The sequence below is a fragment of the Scylla paramamosain genome, chromosome 20, assembly GCF_035594125.1.
Source record: "Scylla paramamosain isolate STU-SP2022 chromosome 20, ASM3559412v1, whole genome shotgun sequence".
Classification (NCBI taxonomy): Eukaryota; Metazoa; Arthropoda; class Malacostraca; order Decapoda; family Portunidae; genus Scylla; species Scylla paramamosain.
Genome location: NC_087170.1, coordinates 16,561,495 through 16,568,994, shown reverse-complemented (window position 1 = coordinate 16,568,994; position 7,500 = coordinate 16,561,495). Strand labels below are relative to the sequence as shown.

Genomic DNA, 7,500 nt, shown 5'->3' with positions numbered 1-7,500 from the left:
TACAGAAAAGCACAGGTAATTGCAACCAGCAAGGTGCGAAGTGTTACCAAAGGCTGACAAACGGTCACAAAATAAATAAACAAAAGAAAAAAGAAAAGTATATGTGTTGTAATTCAACTTAAATAAAACATACGATACAAAAATACAACAATGTCTACTTCCTTTTATCTTCATATCTCATCTACATCTATTTGCAGAACTAAAAACAAACAAAATGATCCACATAATAACATACAAACAAAGCAAAAAATAAATAAAAATAAAAAAAATAAAATAAAAATAAACAAATAAATGAAATAAATAAATAAATAAAATAAAATAAATAAATAAACAAAAAAAATAAATAAATAAAAGCGGACGATGTAAAATTCCCATAGAAAAACATATAACAATAATTCTCGTTCAACATAAATGAACTGAAATAAGTAAATAAACAAATAAAATACATAAGATACTTACATCATCTTTTTTTTTTTTATTTATTTTTACCTGAATTATTTCGCTACATGAATTTGTCTGGAAATGGAAGTGCTTTTATTATGACTGCTAGTAATAGTAGTAGTAGTAGTAGTAGTAGTAGTAGTAGTAGTAGTAGTATCATAGTAATTTTCGAAGCAATGGAAGTAGTATTAGTATTAGTGTTAGTAGTAGTATAGTCGCAGTAATAGTAGTAGTATAGTCACAGTAACAGTAGCAGTATCAGTAGTAGTAGTAGAAGTAATAGTAGCAATAATAACAGCAATAATACTCACCAAACACTCTCGTATACATTCCTTAAAGCACTCAAGCAAATCCGAAACACTTATTACAACCTTCAGCATTCCCACTCAGTCCATCTCTCTACCCACCACTGCAAAAAATAAAAAAAATAAAAAATAAATAAATGAAAAAAAAAATAAATAAATAAAAATGATTACATAAAATAATAATAATAATAATAATAATAATAATAATAATAGTTTAGTATCATGAACTCTGACTCTCGCTTTGTAAAGAATAACGTGAAAAAAATAACGTGAATCTTCAAAGCGAGAAATATATGTAGACAGAATGTAACAAGTAAACGGCAACTAATTGTTATATAATGCCACTTACGTACCTTCAAAGCGACTCATTTGCGAAGAAAACGTGATACAGGAGATTTGTAGTGCCAATCCGTCCTCAGAATGCTGCTGTTGTTGATGTTGTGTTTATCGTCACTGCTATAGCCTTATGGAGCAATATAGGCAGTTAAGGGACGAGTACTACAATAATAACCAGCGTTCCCTTATCAACACGCGCACACACACACACGCACCCAATATTAATATAACACTCACCAAAGACACGTTGTCCTTGTTGTCCTTGTTCATATTCACCATAACGATCGTAAACGGGGAGGTGGAGGTAAGTGGACTGTTTTCCCGACAATGTGCCGCGCTGGTGGAGTGGAGGGAGGGAGGCAGGCAGGGAAGGGGGAGGGAGGGGAGGGAGGAAAGGAAGGGTAGAGGGAAGGGAGGAATGGTGGACTGGAGGCAAAAGGCAATAATATTAACGCCAAAAAAATTATTCTTGCTTCACCATTTCCTCTTTCATGTCCTTTCTGATTTGCAATACCACCACCACCACCACCACCACCACCATATCATCCCTTCCTTTCACCCCCTTCTTACCTACCACCTCCATCACCGCCTCGTATTTAATCTTCCTTCACCCTCCACTTGATTCTTTCACTCGTCTTCCTTTCAGTCACTTCATTCACTCGCCTCGCTGTCCACACCAATGATCACCTGCGCATTTTAAACCATTTGGCACAACGTAAACAAACCTGGCCGTTCTGACTTCCCGCCTCCTTCACCCGCCATACAACTAACTGCATTTGTAATCGCCCGCTAGGTGTCCGTTCTGTCGCTTTGTTTTTTTCCTACCGTGCACGTATCTGCATTTTCTTTCTTTGTTAGTTAATATTTTCATCGTTTATTTATGTCTGTTAACTTTTTTTTAATCGGGTTTTTTTTAAGGGGTTAATTAATTTGTTGTCTTTTATTCGTGGTGTTTGTTTTCAAGGCTCGTTTGCTAGTTGGCTGTACTGTTACTGTTGTTTTGTTTTCTATGTGATTATTCATGCGTATATTCTCTCTCTCTCTCTCTCTCTCTCTCTCTCTCTCTCTCTCTCTCTCTCTCTCTCTCTCTCTCTCTTCTCTCGCTCTCACTCTCTCGTTGTCATAATTTTGTGCTAAGAGAAGATTAAAAACACCATAACTCATCTCCGGCTGTTATTTCTTTTCATTCTTTGAGATATATGAAACACACACACACACACACACACACACACACACACACACACAGAGAGAGAGAGAGAGAGAGAGAGAGAGAGAGAGAGAGAGAGAGAGAGAGAGGATCGGTGAACGTGTCTAACTTCAAACGCAAAATCGTGTTCTGGAAATAAAAAAAAAAGAGAAAACGAGGAAAAAAATTAGGTTTTAAGGTTAAACTAAACTCTTCCTTTTTCTTCTTTTTTCTTTTCTTTTCTTTTTTTTTTTTTTGGTTCGGGGGAAGAGAAGAATGAACGAAAAGTTAATGTCTCAGAAAATCAAGTGAGAGAGAGAGAGAGAGAGAGAGAGAGAGAGAGAGAGAGAGAGAGAGAGAGAGAGAGAGAGAGAGAGAGAGAGAGAGAGAGAGAGAGAGAGAGAGAGAGAGAATGCGGCTCGCTCTAATTAGCTGTCGTGGGAGATCGAAAGAGGGAAAGGAGGGAGGGAAGCATGAGGAAGATGCTTCTCCTACTCTATACATATATAATGAAGGTGAAAACTGTGTGTGTGTGTGTGTGTGTGTGTGTGTGTGTGTGTGTGTGTGTGTGTGTGTGTGTGTGTGTGTGTGTGTGAGCACTTTATGGACAGATTTACTGCATGTTTGTTTCTTGCAGTGGTATGAATGATGAGTGACTGTGGTGGTGATGGTGGTGATGATGGTGGTGGTAGTGGTGGTGGTGGTGGTGGTGGTAATTAATAATAACAATGAAAACTAAAATAACAACAATAGAACGTATATTGAAAACAATTACAATCATAATAGGAATAAATACAATAAGAATAATAACAACAACGACAACAAGAAATGCATATTTTCATTTTAAAGTCCTCTTCCCCAACCCTCTCTCTCTCTCTCTCTCTCTCTCTCTCTCTCTCTCTCTCTCTCTCTCTCTTTGTGTGGTTGTTAGCTAGTTGTGTGAACGAGTGAATGAGCGAGACTTGTGTGAGGCATGAATACGTGTATGAGTGAACGAGCTAGGCTTCAGTCATAAGTGTTAAGTGGAAGTGCGCGGCCTGGCGCCGGGAGATCACCTACCTCCAGCCTTCTGTTCACACCTTCTGTGAATAAACACCTGCACTGTTACCTGCGTTTCCTGTGCCCCTGCTGGTCAAGAGTCGAACATGGCGCAGTGAGTAGGATCAGGACAAGGCTGCAGTGGGTACGGCGCAGAATGGAGAAGCAGTTGGAGGCGCTGGCTGCCCTGCTAGCGCGACAGTCGGAGCAGAGTCAGGCTCTGCTAGCGCGACAGTCGGAGCAGAGTCAGGCTCGCGAGGAGCGTTTAACCCAGCTGCTGGAGAGAGTGGGGACACAAGCTCCCAGTCGCACCACGGCGAGCAATGAAGGCGAAACCACAGCCCGCAGCACGTCTACCCAGGGCGCGAGGTTCCCGACGTCCGCCACCATCATTCCTCACTTAACGGCGTCAGCATCTTTACGTGAGTTCGACACGTGGCGCCATAAGTTTGAAGGATACGTAACCCTCGCCAGGATAGACTGTCTCTCCCTGGCTGAGCAGAGGGCGGCACTCGCTGCTGTCCTAGACGACGAGTGGACCCGTACACTTCGCTACGGGATAAGCTTACCGAGAGACGCGGAGTTAAGAACCATCCTCGATGCAATGTGTGAGTACCTGCGAAGCCAGCGCAACATCATCATGGATAGAAGAGACTTCTACTCCCGCGTGCAAGAAACGCAAGAAGGTTTTGACGACTTTTTATGTGCTGTAAAGGAAATCGCCAATTTCTGTGACTTTTGCGACCAGTGCATAAACCATCAGCTGCGTGACAGAATTGTCGTTGGGACACGAGACGAAGTGGCTCTGAAACGCATGCTGGAAAACAAGAAACTCACCCTTGAAAACGCCATAGATATTTGCAGAGCATCAGAGAGCGCTAACCAGTGTAGTGCAGTACTAAGGGGCGGCTCTCACTCTTCGAGCCATGGTGTGAACGCTGTCTCGAACTACAGGAAGGGCAGTTTCGGGGGCTCAAGCCCCACGGGCTGTTATCGTTGTGGCAAAGATTGTCGCAGTGACAAAAGGGGATGCCAGGCAATAGATAAAGTGTGTCGTAACTGCGGGAAAAGAGGGCATTTTGCGAGTGTATGTCAGCAGACAGTGAGGAAACGACGAGGAGCTTCGAGGAGTTCCTCAACTGTCTCTCCTCATCGCGGTGCAGGCCCGAGGCGGGGAGCCAGTGCCAGTGTATACCAGCTCTTATCAGGCGTATACACAAAGACGGTGACGGCACGACCTGCGCCCCAGGTGCTCATTACCGCCACACATCCCGCTGGAAGAGACAAGATTACGTGGACTCCTGACTCTGGGGCCGAAACGACCGTTATTGGCCTCGACACGGCAACACTCCTTGAATCCCGCCCTCCAGCTTGGCGCCCGCTGATGGTGATGGACTTTATGCTGCCGGTAATCACCCCCTCACCTGTGTAGGAACTTTCTCGTCGCACTTGCAACTGGGCGACAGGGAAGCTGAGACTGTTGTGAGCGTGGTGAAGGAGGTGAAGGGGGCGCTGCTTAGCTGGTACGATTCCATCGCTCTCGGAATCCTCCCCGAAGATTTTCCGGCTCAAATCCGACCGCTACGCAGGGAAGAACAGCACACCGGCAACAGCTCCATCAAGTACCCGACCGCCTCGCAGCCACCTCTATCTACGCCCACAGAAGTGATCAGCTGGCCTCATTCCTACGACCCAACGCCACAGCAGCGTGCGGGGCACGCTGCTGCTGTGATCAAGGCCTTTCCCAGCGTCTTCGAAGCAAAGGAAGGTTTACGTGCAATGGCTGGTGGATCCATGGCCATCGAGTTGACAGACGACGCTCGACCCTTCGCCGTAACAGCATCTCGTACAATCCCTTACAATTGGCGTGAAGAAATTAAGAGCCAGTTGGAAGAGCTGCTTAACAAGGGAATCATCGAGAGTGTGGACTACCCTACGGCATGGTGCCACCCCATCGTGCCTGTCCCAAAAAAGACATCTGGTGTAAGGCTGTGTGTTGACCTGACACGACTCAACCGTTACGTGAAGAGGCCCGTGTATCCAGTGCGCTCACCTCATGACGCCATCGCCTCGATCGGGACCGGAGCAGTTTGGTTCACCACTCTTGATGCCAAGATGGGGTATTTTCAAGTCCCCATTAGAGAAGAAGACCAGGATTTAACCTGCTTCATAACACCTTGGGGTCGGTACAAGTTTCGGCGAGCGGTTATGGGTCTCGTCTCGTCTGGAGACGAGTATAACCGTCGAGGAGACCAAGCTCTCGGCGACATACCTAACACCATCAAGATCGTGGACGACATCCTGGCCTATGACTCCACCTACAGTGCGCACTTAGCCCATGTCATTCAGATTGTGCGGCGGTGTGACCAGCACGGCATCACTCTCAACCCACAGAAGTTTACATTCGCGGAAAGAGTGGTAGATTACTGTGGTTACTCTGTTTCTGGACAAGGCTACACGACAGACTCAAAGAAAGTTAAGGCAATCTCTGACTTCCCACGACCACAGCACATCACCGACTTACGATCATTCATGGGTCTTACAAACCAGCTTGGAAGCTTTTCTCCTGCTGTGGCTGCAGCTGCACAACCCTCAGAGATCTCTTACGCCCGAAGAACAGTTGGTGCTGGTCTCCTAACCATGAAGAGGCGTTTGAGAAGGTGAAACAGTGTCTCGTCAGCCCACCTATCTTGGCATACTTCGACCCATCATTACCAACGATGCTACAGACTGACGCCTCAAGGATGCACGGATTTGGATTCGTTCTCCTGCAGAAGCACAGTGACCAGTGGAAGATGGTGCAATGCGGGTCAAGATTTGTTACAGACACAGAGAGCCGCTATGCAGTAATAGAGTTGGAAATGGCTGCAATCGTCTGGGCAGTCAGGAAATGTGGCACCTACCTGAAAGGACTCCTCACTTCGATCTAGTGCTCGACCACCGCCCGCTGATACCTCTCCTCAATAGCAAGTTGTTGGGAGAAATAGAGAACCTGCGGCTGCAGCGCATGAGGGAGAAGCTTGCTCAGTATTCTTTCACAGCAAGCTGGCAAAAGGGATCGACACACTGTGTGCCCGACGCCCTCTCACGTGCTCCAGTACAGGACCCAGTGGAGGAAGAGGATGCTGCTACTTCTGGTGACCTCGACCCTCTCCACTCAGCGGTCATCTCAGCGTTATCTGCCACCAATGAGGACGGCGTCCGCTTAGCACCACTCCAGGATCAGACTGTGGAAATGGTACGTGCCGCAGCAGCAAGAGACGGGGAGTACTGCTTGCTCAAGAACGTCATCATCGAGGGCTTCCCTGATCATTGCCACGACCTCGATCACCGCTTGCGTACGTACTGGCCGGTGCGCAGTCTGCTGGCCGTAGACGACGACCTGGTGGTTTACGGGCCGAGGCTTCTTATTCCTCACAGCCTCCGCCGAGAAACACTAGAGCGACTCCATGACAGTCATCAGGGGATGGAGCGCACCAAGCGACGGGCCCGACAAACGGTGTACTGGCCTGGTATGGACAGAGACGTTGAGAACGTCGTTTCTGGATGCTCACTATGCCGTCCACTCCTACCAAGCCAAGCCAACGAACCTCTCTGGCAGGACACGGACACACCCAGCAGGGTGTTTGAGTCAGTTTCTGCAGACTACTTCCACGCAGCAGGCCGTACATACCTCGTGTATGTAGATCGCTTGTCTGGGTGGCCTCACGTGTCTGCATGCTCACGTCCAGCATCGGCTGATCAGCTCGTTCGTGTCCTTCGGGGTGTGTTCGCCGACACGGGCGTGCCTGTTCTCCTGAGGACTGACGGTGGACCGCAGTTCACTTCTTCATCGGTACGGCGCTTCCTGGCTCGATGGGGGGTGGAGCATCGTGTATCTTCACCTCATTATCCACGCTCCAATGGTCACGCCGAGGCAGCGGTCAAGTCCGTGAAGAAGCTGATCCTCACGACCACACAGCAGGGACACCTGGACGAGGATGCGTTCGCTCGCGGGTTGCTGGAACTGCGCAACACTCCGAGGGCGGAAGGGCGATCACCAGCACAAGTCCTCTTCGGTCATCCTATGAGGTCCTGTGTCCCGGCTCATCATCGCTCATACGCTCAGCAGTGGCAGCGCGCTGCTGATGAGTGCGACGCCAAGGCAGAGCGACTGAGGAAGAAAGCGAAACTTCGCCACGACGCGTCCGCCCG

The 7,500-nt window shown here is 47.5% G+C and overlaps 1 protein-coding gene and 1 long non-coding RNA gene across 4 annotated transcripts in view; one reads left to right on the top strand and one right to left on the bottom strand.

Moving 5' to 3' along the window:
* The window catches only part of LOC135110484 (uncharacterized), a 107,581-nt gene that overhangs the window by 21,604 nt on the left and 78,477 nt on the right, over positions 1-7,500 (bottom strand). Inside the window, exons 1-3 of one of the 3 annotated variants that reach the window (XR_010273293.1) lie at positions 1,808-2,013; positions 1,100-1,209; positions 753-850 (exon numbers count right to left, since the gene is read on the bottom strand). This is a non-coding gene — a long non-coding RNA (uncharacterized LOC135110484). Of the gene's footprint in view, positions 1-752; positions 851-1,099; positions 1,210-1,319; positions 1,779-1,807; positions 2,014-7,500 lie in introns of those variants that run through there. The other 2 variants (XR_010273292.1, XR_010273291.1) reach the window with 2 other exon arrangements.
* LOC135110483 (QRFP-like peptide receptor) overlaps positions 1-7,500 on the top strand; it is a 57,288-nt gene that overhangs the window by 43,967 nt on the left and 5,821 nt on the right. The gene's annotated exons all lie outside the window — the stretch shown is intronic.